The sequence below is a fragment of the Dermochelys coriacea genome, chromosome 10, assembly GCF_009764565.3.
Source record: "Dermochelys coriacea isolate rDerCor1 chromosome 10, rDerCor1.pri.v4, whole genome shotgun sequence".
Taxonomy (NCBI): domain Eukaryota; kingdom Metazoa; phylum Chordata; order Testudines; family Dermochelyidae; genus Dermochelys; species Dermochelys coriacea.
The window spans coordinates 75,465,604-75,480,975 of NC_050077.1; the positions used below are offsets into that span (position 1 = coordinate 75,465,604).

Consider the following 15,372-nt stretch of genomic DNA (forward strand, 5'->3'; position numbering starts at 1 on the left):
TAAGTTTCAGCGTGATTCCCCTTTCAGGTATTGGAAAAGGTGGCGTGGAGTGGCATGAAGTAAATAAAATAGCCATAAATGTATCCCCTAAAAATAACACCTCTCCCAATTTCTCTTTCAGTCTTTGTAAAATGAGACATGTTGAATGCCAGAGAGGATTGCCTAGCTGTCTAAGCAGAATGGCTAAACTATCTGGACTACTTGGAACCACAGCTTGAACACGGACAGGCTTACCTCAGGCCTTCATTCTTCCAAATTAGATACACTGAGTTCCACATGGTTTACAGAGTGGAATTAACTCAGTCAATACCTTAAAAGAGCTTCTCCCGTCAACATAGTGTTGTCTACACCAGGGATTAGGTTGGTATAACTACATTGCTCAGGAGTTTTTCACACCCTTGAGCGACATGGTTCTACCGATATAAGTTTGTAGTATAGACCTGGTCTCACTCTAAAGGGAATCTGCCCATGAATAAGGGTACATGTATGTGTCTCTGCAGAATCAGATCCCCAGAGTCTTATCTTGTAGAAACTTAAGGCTGAAGTCAATGAAACCACCTGCACATTAAATTACATACATGCTTAAATCTTCGCAGGATCAGGGCCATAGTTTGTAAAATACTTTGGGATACTTCAGGATGAAAAGTGGTGTACATATAGGTAAGTTAGTTATTATCATCATCAGGAGCAACAAGAAAATCACCATTATTATTAAGTATATAACTGGATGTTCATAATGAGTCATGCTATTATTTTGTCTGTTTTTAAAACCTGTTAATACTGGAAGATTGTAAAAGAAATAAGAAAAAGAAAAGGGAATGCTACAGTATATGGAGATCTGCATTTAGTTTGTGCAAACAAATTAAAATCAGATATGGAAAGAAATAATTCCTCTAAGACAGAATTACTGAGTATACACACTCACCAAAATTCTCTCCTTAGATGAAGTCAGTCGGAAATGTGTGTGTGTGTGTGTGTGTGTGTGTGTGTGTGTGTGTGTGTGTGTGTGGCCCATTATATCTTTCCTTACAACTTATTATTAATATAAATCCAAAAACAGAGAGCATATCTATTGAAAAATCTCCAAAGACCTCTCCTGAGCAATATGAAATCTTATGGAAAATGATTTCTAATATCACAGAAAACATTCTAACACATTAAATACAGTTGGGAATGTACTATTGAAAATATTACTTATTGCACACAAATGAAGGAAATAATCCAGTTCATTCTAATGGGAAAATATTTCTTCCACTGCTATGATTTTGCCGGCTATAAAGATGATTAATGCCTCAATTCAGTAAGGTCCTTAAGCACATGCTTCTGTCTATCCCTATTCAGCAAAATGCTTAAGCTCAGGATTTAAGCACATGCTTAAAGGCCAGATCTTTAAAGGCATTTAGACCTAAAGAGGTAGGTAGGCGGCAAGTGGGATTTTCAAAAATGCCTAGGCACCTAACTCCCATTTGATTCATTGAGTTTAATGGGAGTTAGGCACCTAGGCACGCTTTAAAATCCAACTAGACTCCTATCTGCATCTTTAAGCAGTTAGAACCTTTATAAATCTGACCCTAAGTGCTTTGCTGAGCAGGGATGCACTGTCAAATCAGATGCTTAGTGTTTTAACAAAGAAGATTCCAGTCCTTTTGTTAGGGTAATATTTTTATGTGGAATTGTAACTCTTATTTTAAAGAGAAACAATAGTAAAGACAGATATTTCATGCCAAGTGACATGACAACATTTATTACCTATCCCTTCTAATTCCCTCCCTCCTTGAATACACCCTTAAATCCTAAATCACAGAAGTCCATGCTAATTTCTGTGCTAATTGTTGTGTTGGAGATGTCAGAGATAAAGGCCAGAAGGGGCCACCAAATCATGTAGTCTGACCTTGTGTATATCACAGACCACCACCACCACCCATCAGGCACAGACCAAGCAGGCAGGATGTGTGTGGTTAACAGGGAATAGGCATGGGAAGTGGGAAGCACGTGATACAAACACAGCATAAGGAAACACATTTCTCTCTCTCAACAGCAGACATGTACGAACAAATGCCTGTGGCTGAAATAACATTGTTCGGTGAGACAACATCCCTTATGGAAAGATGCTATTTGAGGAAAGAATGCTCAGCCTCAAGAGCAATGCAGGGCTTGTTGGCCCTGCAGGAGAAGAGAAACATCCACCAGTGGAGATGAAGGGAAAATGGAGGCTGAGAGGTAGAGTTGGAATGAGGACAGGTCAGACACATGCCCACTCAGAGGTCCAGAAAGGTCCAGGCCACTTCCAGCTTTTGGGGTCCCTAGCCATAATAAAAACAAAAAATGACAACACATGGTTTAATCTTGTGCCATCAGAACCAATATATTTTTATTAATATTTATGAACATTTTTAACTCTTTAATATAACAAAATCTATATCAGGTAAGAAAAAAAATTGTACCAAATCTTTTACCAAATCACATCTCTTATTTGCTTAAATGTGCAGCTTTAAGCTGAGAGAGTGTGTCACATTTTGGTCCGATAGGGATGTGCATAAAAACAAGTTGCGAAACTTAACCAATGCCAAAAAGTTCACAAGTGTCGACATTTGAGACCCCCTTTGAGCTTGAGGCCGAGGCCAAATGGCCATCCTGGACTGACCCTCTGATTGGCTCTGGTCATAGAATCATAGAATCATAGAATCATAGAATATCAGGGTTGGAAGGGACCCCAGAAGGTCATCTAGTCCAACCCCCTGCTCAAAGCAGGACCAAGTCCCAGTTAAATCATCCCAGCTAGGGCTTTGTCAAGCCTGACCTTAAAAACCTCTAAGGAAGGAGATTCTACCACCTCCCTAGGTAACGCATTCCAGTGTTTCACCACCCTCTTAGTGAAAAAGTTTTTCCTAATATCCAATCTAAACCTCCCCCATTGCAACTTGAGACCATTACTCCTCGTTCTGTCATCTGCTACCATTGAGAACAGTCTAGAGCCATCCTCTTTGAAACCCCCTTTCAGGTAGTTGAAAGCAGCTATCAAATCCCCCCTCATTCTTCTCTTCTGCAGACTAAACAATCCCAGCTCCCTCAGCCTCTCCTCATAAGTCATGTGCTCTAGACCCCTAATCATTTTCGTTGCCCTTCGTTGTACTCTTTCCAATTTATCCACATCCTTCCTGTAGTGTGGGGCCCAAAACTGGACACAGTACTCCAGATGAGGCCTCACCAGTGTCGAATAGAGGGGAACGATCACGTCCCTCGATCTGCTCGCTATGCCCCTACTTATACAACCCAAAATGCCATTGGCCTTCTTGGCAACAAGGGCACACTGCTGACACGTCCTCATTAGTCATCCAAAATCTTGGGAGCAGCCAGGAAGGGCTAGAGCTGTGGCAAATCCAACATTTTCCAAGCTGATTTATGGTGAATTCATGTTAACACTGGGCTATGCAGACAATATCATTCCCATGTCTTGCTGAATTCAAGCAAATAACCGGGTTTCACATTAGTTGTCAGTTTCTTAAATGATGATATAATCACCTTTGGGACAGAAGAATTTACAGTGAATGGGGAGGGATTTACACTTTGTATATGAAAGTGGATAGATCCAGAAAAAAAGGCAATACACTGTTTATATAAATACTTATTTTAGATAACTAGACTTTCAAAAGCAAGAGAGAGAAAGACAGATATACATGTTGGTACCAGCTGCTCTCAAAAAGTTTGTTGCTGGAAGTTTGGAAGGAGATTGAGGTTCTGCCATGTTGTTCAGATGTTTGTTGCTATTACAGCTGGGCAAATCGTTTGTAACAAAATCACTTTGTTGAGGCATTTCACCACTTTTTCACAAATTGTTCACAAACATTATTTTCTGCAAATAGTGTCCAGTATTCTCTTAAATAGTTCACACACATACCAGGCTGGCTCATTCACTAGAATATTTATGGAAAGAGATCACAAAAGGGGTGTGAATTCAGTCATAAGGAATTTGTCTAAAGTTTCAAACGAATAATCTGATTTTTTTTTTTACAGGAGTCACCCAGCTGTAGTCACAATAGATCCCGCCCATTCTGCTGTCAATAAGGATTATACGCATCATAAAAGAAGCCTAAATCCCACTTCCTCTTTGAAATGATTGGTTGAGCTTCTAATGGCCAGTCAATCCCTGAAGAAAATGCTTTTTATTTTGGCTAAAGTCCAACCCTAGCTTTGCGGTAAAAACAAATAATAGCACCCGTAGCTAACAACTAGCAACCCAAGCAAAAATGGTATGAAACCGGGAGGCACTTAACTAAGCTGTGTAGGCAAAAAAAACTAAACCATACATTGAGGCCAAAAATATGAATGCACATACAAATATTTGTCCTTGACATACTTGGTAGAGCACACGAAGCATACATAATCTCTCAATACCTGAAAAAAATCAATGTTTGTTCCTTCAAAGTTTTTAGGTAGTGCCTAGAGACTAACCAAAATCAAAACCATGTTATGTTAGGCACTGTACAAACACAGAGTAGTAGACAGTCCTTATCCTAAAGAGCTTACAATCCAAAGGAAATGAGACATACATGCCTAGTAAACAGTGTGATGGCTGCAAAAGTTCCATTATTATTTTGGTGGGTGTGGGAGTAGTTAGGGTGGGTTAGCTAAGTAAAAAGATATGGGAAGGGAGAAGCCTGAGGGAGACAGAACAGGTTAGAAGAGGGAGGAGAGGAAGGTATAAGGGGCAAGTATGGAGGTGTTGATATGAACCCTTTATAATGGGGCATATATACAAAATAAGGCTGGGTGGGAAATTTCCTGTCCTGCAAGAATTTTTGAGATTTAATTTTTTTTTCCCATCCCAAATCAGGATGAAAAGTCAAAATCTCAAATTTTTGTGACCCAACAAACAAAGAAATCAGACATTTTTGCAAGTCATTTTGAAACCCAAAAAATCAAAAATTTTTAGTTTGAAAATATTAGAACAGGATGTATTGACAATTTTTAAACAATTTATTTATTTTTATTTTATTTTTAGTCAAGAAATTTGTCAAACCCAATCCCTTTTCATGAGCCGTTTGGCTTTGATTTTTTGGTGAAAAGAGTATTCATTTTAAAAAATCCCAATCTCATTCATTTCAATTTGGGTTTAATAACCATCAAATCAGCGTTACCAGATAGTACACCCTTAAGATTTGAACTGACCCTACAGGTTTTGACACAGCTCTAGACTGTGTGTTATTGTGCTCTATTTTCAAACCAGTTTTTCTTGTGGTCAACAAAAAGTCAATTTAAAAACAATTAAAAAAAGAAGAAGAAAACAGATTGCATTTTGGGCGCCAGAATTCTATCATACAGTTGCACGCTTGAATGTTTTTATATTTCTCTGCACATATTCAAGTAATTAGGTGAAATAGTCCCTATATTAAATAATATAGATAAAGTCACGGGAACATCAAGTATTACCAAAGATTACTTTTACTGAATTTGTCTGTCTGAAATCACATAAACAAGGACATTGTTAAAGCCATTTTGTGTGGAGGAGAGCTGTAACATGGAATGTACTTATGACCACTTACTATTAGTTAAGTGGTATTAGTTAAAGAAGTATTCCAAGATCCCAGTGTTGCAAACCTAACTGCTTTCATATAGGAATTCACATACAGTTCAGGAAAACACAAAAGCACGTGCTTAAGTCTATCCTTATTCAGGGCTGCCCTTAAGCATATGCCTAAATTCTGTTTGACTTAGGCAACATTTCTTCTTCCCATACATTGGTCACCTCTTCAGGTTCATCACCATCCTTTTCCCACCAAACCTAGAGAATGCTTCCCTCTTAGTTTCAGCTACTACTACTACTATGTATTAAAGGTGCTAGTTCTCACTGGACCTTATATGTGGGGGTGGATAGCCTTCTGGATTGTCAATGCTTCGAAACTCTTGAATGCAGTTAAAGCTAGTGGAATAATTCATCATCAATAACATTGGTTGTAACTTTTGATATTTTTAATCGAGTAATTGAATACAGATATTTATGCATTGTCGACTTCCCCTAAACATGATACCTGGAGAAATACCAGAGGTTTGCTTTACCTCATGTACCAGCTACCTGAGACAACAGTGAAACACTTAAAATAAATAGCTTTTTGCCTGTATGTATTTTTCCTGTCTGCCCACCTTGCTTTCACACCTCTCAAACTTAGTACTTTTCAGTGCTTTTTCATCTTCAAAGCACTTCACTAATATTAATAATTAATCTTCAGAAAATACCCCTGTAAAGTATTATTATCTTTAATTCAGTTTCTCCATCTGTTTTTTTTTAAAAGAGACTTTCCGTTCTTCACATAATGTTACAGAGTTACAGGGCCAGGTTGTCTAGCCAGGTTAAGGCACTACTGAGGTGGCACAAAGGAACCATAACACCACCACAAATGGCCAGTGGAGAATTCTCTTGGCATAGAGGAACACCCTGATGATATATCAGCAATGCAGATTGTGTCTCTGACCCCCACTTCACCATTTAAGGGCTGGGGAGGAGCAGGCATGGCAATACTCTGCTATGCCAATCCTTCACAGTGTAGGCTTCATTGAGGACCCTAAGCCAGCGGCAGAAATTAAAGCTACCTCATGGCCAGGTCTAAATTAGGAAGCCAATTCCAGCTCCCTGAGCGGGGATTGAACTCACTTATCTGTGGTTTACTTCTGTTGCAAAAGCACTGATATTCTAAGGAATATAAAGGGAAAATTCATCTCATACCCAGATCCAGATCTGAAAAGTCACATCTGTTGGGCTAACTGAAAACAAGTTTAGCCCATTTACTAATTATAGTTGACCACACTTTATTAGAACTAATGAGGCCTCGCACCATCCAAAACAATTTTATTTTGGGGTGGGAAAACCTTTCAGAAACATAGACTTTAAAAAGGTGACAAAGATAAAACTTTGTAAGAAGGAGGGGAAATCAGCAAGGGGAAATTGCCCTATCTAGGTTAAATACATATTTTGGTATATCTGCCATTTACGCAACAAACCCTAATGGCTTCTTCAAAAGCCATTAAGGAGTATTAAGTAAATACACAATTTGGTACGTGAGCTAATTTTGAAAGCACATTATTCTGTTTACAATGCATTCTTTCAGGTCTGAAATCTATTCCTCTGAAGTGCCTAAGTAGTGACTCAGAAATGGATCCTTAATCCACAGCAAGGCAATCACCTCCTAAAACCAGACTAGATGTATATGAGTTTACCTAGATGGCTGGAAAAAAAAAAGAATCCAAATGAAATATTAACCAGCTGAGTGTTCTCCAGTGTACTGAGTCCATGAGACAAAACATACCTCCAGTGATACTCTATCCACCTAATATGGAACATGCCATTTGCAATACTGACAAATGTGAGTTCCGCATGTGGGGGCTTGCTCCCACAAATAGCAGAAAAGGGGTGAAAAGAATGCTTTTCTGCTATGGAGTCTTCCAAATGGAATGAAAAAGTGTTTTCAGGAGTGTTTGTATTAGAAAGCATGTCAATTCCTGTAATAAACAACAACAATTACTACTTACAGATGAACATGAACAAAAATCAGTAATCCAAACACAAACTTTGGAAAAAGTTTAGCGCTAAGTCTCAGCTTTGCTGCTTGTCACTTACCTAACCCACTGTCTGCTGGTCTCAAATTCTCTACAGACTTCAACTTTAATATTCACTACCTTTAATATTATAATAGATCACTAGCATGTCCTTATTTAGATTGTAATATCTTTGGGAGAGAGCCCATGTTTTCATTATATGTGTGCACATCACCTAGCACATTGGGTCCCTAATCCCAGGTTGTGTTACAAACTGAGAGAGCTAAATGAGTTGCCCAAGGTCACAAAAAATTCAGTGGCAGAGCCAAGAACAGACTCCACAACTGTTGACTCCTACTCACCTGTCCCAATCACTAGACTGCACTCCCTCTTTCCTCCATAATCCAGTGGTTATATGATGACAATGTATGCAAACTGTGCACATGTATTTGAGGGAGAATATGAACTTCTTTTTCTGTAGGGAAACAACTAAGCAGTATGGTTTAGTTAGAGGAGTATTGATGAGACATGATTATTGCAGAACAATCAGTCTGATTATAATTATTGCTTAATTGTTTAATGAGGGTTTTATGCGTGTGTGTGTGTATTTGAAAGGGTTGATTAAAACTAAAAAGAAGGGCATGATCTAACGGTCTGAGCACAGGTTTGGGAGCCAGGAAATTCTGTGTTCCAAACCCAGCAGTGACATCTGTTTCCTCAGGAAATTCACTTTACTGCTTTGAGCCTCCATTACCTTGTCTCTGACATGGCAACAACACCACTCACCTCACAAGGGTGCCATAAACATTACTTAATGTTTGTAAAGTGCTTTGAAGACTGTGTTACATATGTGTTATGCTTTTTTAACACAAAACAGTTATTAAACATATAGTATTAATGGACTGAGAATACATTTTATTTATACTCCACATTGTTCCAGGAGTATTCTACCGTACTTTCCTATCTACCTATGTATATGGTCCCCATCTATCCACCTTAGGTCTTTACTTAGCTCTCATCACTATCATATCTGAGCATGACACAATCTTTATTGTATCTATGCTCAAAATGCCCCTGTGAGATAGGGAAGTGCTAACATCTCCATTTTACAGGTGGGGAATAGAGTCACAAAGAGATTAAATTACTTGCCTAAGATTATGTAGGACGTCTGTGGCAGAGTTGGCAATCAGATGTCACTAGTTCCAATCCACTGCCTTAACCACAAGGTAATCTTTGAAAAGGCTTGATGGTAACAAACTGCATATTAAAACACCAACAACACACAAGATTAAAATAGATATAAAATGCTCCATTAATAAAAACAGATTTCTTTGTTTTAAATGCCTCGTGTTTTTCAGTCCAGGAATGGGCTGGGAGGGCTAGATCAAAGCAATCATACAAATGTTAAGCAAATGAAGTTGTAAAATCTTTATCAAGCATTGCTCAACTCTTCAAACCATATGGAGCATGACTGCTGGGCTTCATATAATGCCCTGAATGTTTTTCGTTTTCTATTTCACTGTTCACAGCAAAAGCACGGTACTGTAATCCCATCCTTCCGTTAACTACCAATTGTTTCTTTTGCCAAACTTTTCGTTAAAATATCATTTTTATGAAGGATTGCGTTATAGAGTGGAAAACTGTAAAACAAAAAAAATATATGGATATCCATTATACATTTACAGGGGTTTCTCCATTGTCTATATCTGTGTTTTATAGTTCATTCTAGACAAAAGATATTATGTTAACAGTCCTATCATTTAGAACTTTAGTTCACTATTTTGTTTTTATCTTTTGGTGGAAAGAATGACATTTTTTCCTCCCGGGTAATGGGCAATCCTAGAAAGGGGTTAGGCTTGAACAAGTGCTCTATAGTCTGAATGCTTCACTGAATCATAACTACAGATGTGAAGGTCCCAACCTCCCACACACCAGAGCTACTCAACACAACTCAACTCCCACATCATCCGGGCCCACGTGACTCTTTCTTTGCCTGGCCAATCTTTAGAAATTCTTCCAACTGCCCTGCTTCTCCAGCTTCCATGAGTCAACTCCAGCTCCTCTGCCATCTCATCTCAGAGGTGGAACAAGAAATGGGGCTCAAGTCATGTCAGGGAACCACAAACTTATCTTAAGTACCCCAATACACTGTCTCTTGACCTTCCTTCCACCAGAGCAGCTCAGTCCAGTCCACCACAAAGTGACAGTTCCTTGCTCTGCATTCCAGCCCTCCTGAATGCCAGGCTGAATCCAAGGATCTACCATGAATCCATGCTTGCTCTACGTAATCACACTTTGACCCCCCACCTGACTTTTGAATTTATGTTGTGCAGTACAGCTGACTTTGGAGCCTCTGTTTCCAAGTTTTGAGTGCTCTGCAGCATTGCCTGGGCATCTTCAATTCAAACAAGATTTCAAACTGGTGATTTTACATCCCAGTACAGAGTAGCTGGATTTATGGATAGAAGTGAGCCAGGGGACAGAACAGTAAATGGAGACCAGAGGAACTGAGGTGATAGGGGATCAGGAAGTCAGAAAAGCACTGGTGACCATGAGCAACTGTGAACCATCTGTATCCAGGGCCTCCTTAACTAACTGATCTGAGTCTTTTTAATGGTTATGGGTGGGGAACAGTCTGTTTTTACTGTATGAGAAATGGCTCACCTCTCCCTAATTTTTCTGATACCAAATCACACTCACAAGTAATTAAATACTGGACCCCGTCTGTTTTCTTCTCTCTGACTGGTGACTATAAACTGATATTTTAATAAGGCAAGAAGTATTTGCAGCAAAACACAACAACCGTTACTCTTCTTTGGTCCATTCTTTTTAGATCAATTGTGCATTGTATTTTTCAGAGGGGAAGCATGCGGGGGCAGGAAGGGTTGGCCACCCTCCCCCCCCCCGATTTGCTTGGCTTGTATTGAGCGTGATCAGAAGTACTGAGCATGCTCAGTAACACTGCTGAAGCCACTGCCCTCACTCCTCCCACCCCCACTATGGGCAGGCCCGGGTCGCTTGTGGTCTTTTGTATGTTCTAGCTATATGAGGCAAGGGAGGCTTTTGAGCTCTCAAATCAACCTTCCCTCTCCAGCAAAAAAAGAGGTGGCTCCATTCAAAGGAGTTATGGGAGACATCATCCTCAGTTTCTCTGTGGTCTCAAGGAAGGTTAAGAATTCAATGGGCATAAAGACTAGCTAAACCCTAGCATCATCCCCTCCAAAACATGGTGGAAGCACGTTGACAGGTTGCATTATCGCTGACTGTAACGTACCTGTTCCGTGGATAAAAATCTTGAACTGTTCATAATATGGTAGATGAAACCAAAGCCTTAAATAGCTGTGCAAAACTACTTTAAGTTTTTTTCCCTTGAAGGAAGTGATCTTTGTCAACCTAACGTATGAAATTTACACACAGTCTAGGCACGTAAGATACAGGGATTGGAACTAGTGGTGGGCGAGCCGAGTGAAATCTGAAATCGGGTTCTGTTGTTGATCACAAAGACAGACATATCTGCAGAACATAAACACAGCCTCCACCTTCGGCTTCCACTCTAGGGATGTGACCCTACGAGTCAGAAGAATTCTGAGCCAGAAGTATGTGATATGGCTAGCTTTGTAAATGACTAAAAGACTTGTTTCAAAATATGGTGGCTCTGTTCCACACCTCCAGAGCTTTGCTTTGAGTTTAAAGGTTCAAGCAAACCCCAACACTGAAAACGCAGCTGAAACGACTAAATTCTACCTGGTTTGAGAGTAGCAGCCGTGTTAGTCTGTATTCGCAAAAAGAAAAGGAGTACCGGTGGCACCTTAGAGACTAACAAATTTATTAGAGCATAAGCTTTCGTGAGCTACAGCTCACTTCATCGGATGCATTTGGTGGAAAAAACAGAGGAGAGATTTATATACACACACACAGAGAACATGAAACAATGGGTTTATCATACATACTGTAAGGAGAGTGATCACTTAAGATAAGCCATCACCAGCAGCAGGGGGGGGAAAGGAGGAAAACCTTTCATGGTGACAAGCAAGGTAGGCTAATTCCAGCAGTTAACAAGAATATCAGAGGAACAGTGGGGGGTGGGGTGGGAGGGAGAAATACCAGGGGGAAATAGTTTTACTTTGTGTAATGACTCATCCATTCCCAGTCTCTATTCAAGCCTAAGTTAATTGTATCCAGTTTGCAAATTAATTCCAATTCAGCAGTCTCTCGTTGGAGTCTGTTTTTGAAGCTTTTTTGTTGAAGTATAGCCACTCTAAGATCTGTGATCGAGTGACCAGAGAGATTGAAGTGTTCTCCAACTGGTTTTTGAATGTTATAATTCTTGACGTCTGATTTATGTCCATTCATTCTTTTACGTAGAGACTGTCCAGTTTGGCCAATGTACATGGCAGAGGGGCATTGCTGGCACATGATGGCATATATCACATTGGTAGATGCGCAGGTGAAGGAGCCTCTGATAGTGTGGCTGATGTGATTAGGCCCTATGATGGTATCCCCTGAATAGATATGTGGACAGAGTTGGCAACGGGCTTTGTTGCAAGGATAGGTTCCTGGGTTAGTGGTTCTGTTGTGTGGTGTGTGGTTGCTGGTGAGTATTTGCTTCAGATTGGGGGGCTGTCTGTAAGCAAGGACTGGTCTGTCTCCCAAGATCTGTGAGAGTGATGGCTCGTCCTTCAGGATAGGTTGTAGATCCTTGATGATGCGTTGGAGAGGTTTTAGTTGGGGGCTGAAGGTGATGGCTAGTGGCGTTCTGTTGTTTTCTTTGTTGGGCCTGTCCTGTAGTAGGTGACTTCTGGGTACTCTTCTGGCTCTGTCAATCTGTTTCTTCACTTCAGCAGGTGGGTATTGTAGTTGTAGGAATGCATGATAGAGATCTTGTAGGTGTTTGTCTCTGTCTGAGGGGTTGGAGCAAATGCGGTTATATCGTAGCGCTTGGCTGTAGACAATGGATCGAGTGGTATGATCTGGATGAAAGCTAGAGGCATGTAGGTAGGAATAGCGGTCAGTAGGTTTCCGATATAGGGTGGTGGTTATGTGACCATCGCTTATTAGCACCGTAGTGTCCAGGAAGTGGATCTCTTGTGTGGACTGGTCCAGGTTGATGGTGGGATGGAAATTGTTGAAATCATGGTGGAATTCCTCAAGAGCTTCTTTTCCATGGGTCCAGATGATGAAGATGTCATCAATGTAGCGCAAGTAGAGTAGGGGCATTAGGGGACGAGAGCTGAGGAAGCGTTGTTCTAAGTCAGCCATAAAAATGTTGGCATACTGTGGGGCCATGCGGGTACCCATCGCAGTGCCGCTGATTTGAAGGTATACATTGTCACCAAATGTGAAATAGTTATGGGTCAGGACAAAGTCACAAAGTTCAGCCACCAGGTTAGCCGTGACAGTATCGGGGATACTGTTCCTGACGGCTCGTAGTCCATCTTTGTGTGGAATGTTGGTGTAGAGGGCTTCTACATCCATAGTGGCTAGGATGGTGTTTTTAGGAAGATCACCAATGGACTGTAGTTTCCTCAGGAAATCGGTGGTGTCTCGAAGATAGCTGGGAGTGCTGGTAACGAAGGGCCTGAGGAGGGAGTCTACATAGCCAGACAATCCTGCTGTCAGGGTGCCAATGCCTGAGATGATGGGGCGTCCAGGATTTCCAGGTTTATGGATCTTGGGTAGCAGATAGAATACCCCAGGTCGGGGCTCCAGGGGTGTGTCTGTGCGGATTTGTTCTTGTGCTTTTTCAGGGAGTTTCTTGAGCAAATGCTGTAGTTTCTTTTGGTAACTCTCAGTGGGATCAGAGGGTAATGGCTTGTAGAAAGTGGTGTTGGAGAGCTGCCTAGTAGCCTCTTGTTCATACTCCGACCTATTCATGATGACGACAGCACCTCCTTTGTCAGCCTTTTTGATTATGATGTCAGAGTTGTTTCTGAGGCTGTGGATGGCACTGTGTTCTGCATGGCTGAGGTTATGGGGTAAGCGATGCTGCTTTTCCACAATTTCAGCTCGTGCACGTCGGCGGAAGCAGTCTATGTAGAAATCCAGGCTGCTGTTTCGACCTTCAGGAGGAGTCCACCCAGAATCCTTCTTTTTGTAGTGTTGGCAGGAAGGTCTCTGTGGGTCTACGTAAAAGAATGAATGGACATAAATCAGACGTCAAGAATTATAACATTCAAAAACCAGTTGGAGAACACTTCAATCTCTCTGGTCACTCGATCACAGATCTTAGAGTGGCTATACTTCAACAAAAAAGCTTCAAAAACAGACTCCAACGAGAGACTGCTGAATTGGAATTAATTTGCAAACTGGATACAATTAATTTAGGCTTGAATAGAGACTGGGAATGGATGAGTCATTACACAAAGTAAAACTATTTCCCCCTGGTATTTCTCCCTCCCACCCCACCCCCCACTGTTCCTCTGATATTCTTGTTAACTGCTGGAATTAGCCTACCTTGCTTGTCACCATGAAAGGTTTTCCTCCTTTCCCCCCCCTGCTGCTGGTGATGGCTTATCTTAAGTGATCACTCTCCTTACAGTATGTATGATAAACCCATTGTTTCATGTTCTCTGTGTGTGTGTGTATATAAATCTCTCCTCTGTTTTTTCCACCAAATGCATCCGATGAAGTGAGCTGTAGCTCACGAAAGCTTATGCTCTAATAAATTTGTTAGTCTCTAAGGTGCCACAAGTACTCCTTTTCTTTTTACCTGGTTTGGTGGCTTAATGTGTTATTGGGAATGATTATTTTATTAATAGTGGCACCTGATCTAAATCATGAAGCAAAAGTAGATGCAACCATCCTCGTTAAATAGCTATATGTGGGCAAGGAGAAGAAAAGGGGAAACATGAGGCAGACCTTCCTCTATCCCTCATGATCATTTCCGTGGAGATGACTTCACAATGGCTTGAAGTATAGGATGGCAGGGCGATTTTTACAATGTTGGGTTCATATTCAGTGTGTAGAATCCAAGCCCCATTTGTGCAGCTCCGTAGCTGGTATTAACAGTAGGATTGCTTGTGTAGACCTGCTGCCTTATTGAACACCATGTTATCAGACTCTGCTCAGAACAAGTGAAGGACCTGGAAGGAAGCTAATGCACTAGATGACAACTCAAAAAAACTGTGTTCAATTCCTAGCTCTGGTACATACTTTCTGTGTGATTTCTATTCCCCATTTGTAAAATGGGAATAATAATGCATCCGATGAAGTGAGCTGTAGCTCACGAAAGCTTATGCTTAAATAAATGTGTTAGTCTCTAAGAAGCCACAAGTACTCCTTTCCTTTTTGCGAATACAGACTAAAACGGCTGCTACTCTGAAATACTCCCTTGGTTTGTTTTGTCTACGTAGATTGTAAGATCTGCAGCACAGGCGCTATCTCTTACTCTGTGTACAAACTAACACTGGATCTTGGTTGGAGCCTTTATTTGCAATTTTAATACTAATAATGACAATGAACAGCAGGCAGCTTCAGCATCTGCTAGGCCTGAACAGTCATATCGGGGTTGAGCACAGAGCTGTTGGAATGCTGTTTGAGATGAGATTCCCTGTAGATTTTAGGAAGTGGGAATGCCAAGAAATTGGGACTGGAGGCAAGAATCTCAGGGTGGCTCATAACGTTGGAGAAGAGGGAGGAAAGTGGCTAGAAATGAGGTCCCAGAAGAAAATGCGGCTGGGGGGAATCAAAATAGGGAGAAAACTGGAAATAAACCTGAACCCAAACACTGATGAATAGATGTTAGGTCCAACCAAAGTGGACCATTATGATTATCTAGTTTGACCTCGTAATAAAGGCCAGAGGATCTCAGCGAGTGATTCCTGCATCTAGCCCAATAACCTG

The 15,372-nt window shown here is 40.8% G+C and overlaps 1 long non-coding RNA gene across 1 annotated transcript in view; it reads right to left on the minus strand.

Annotated features, from left to right (window-relative positions):
* LOC122455973 overlaps positions 1–15,372 on the minus strand; it is a 40,029-nt gene that overhangs the window by 11,021 nt on the left and 13,636 nt on the right. The window contains exon 2 of the long non-coding RNA XR_006274527.1: positions 7,893–8,019. This is a non-coding gene — a long non-coding RNA (uncharacterized LOC122455973). The remainder of the gene's footprint in view (positions 1–7,892; positions 8,020–15,372) is intronic.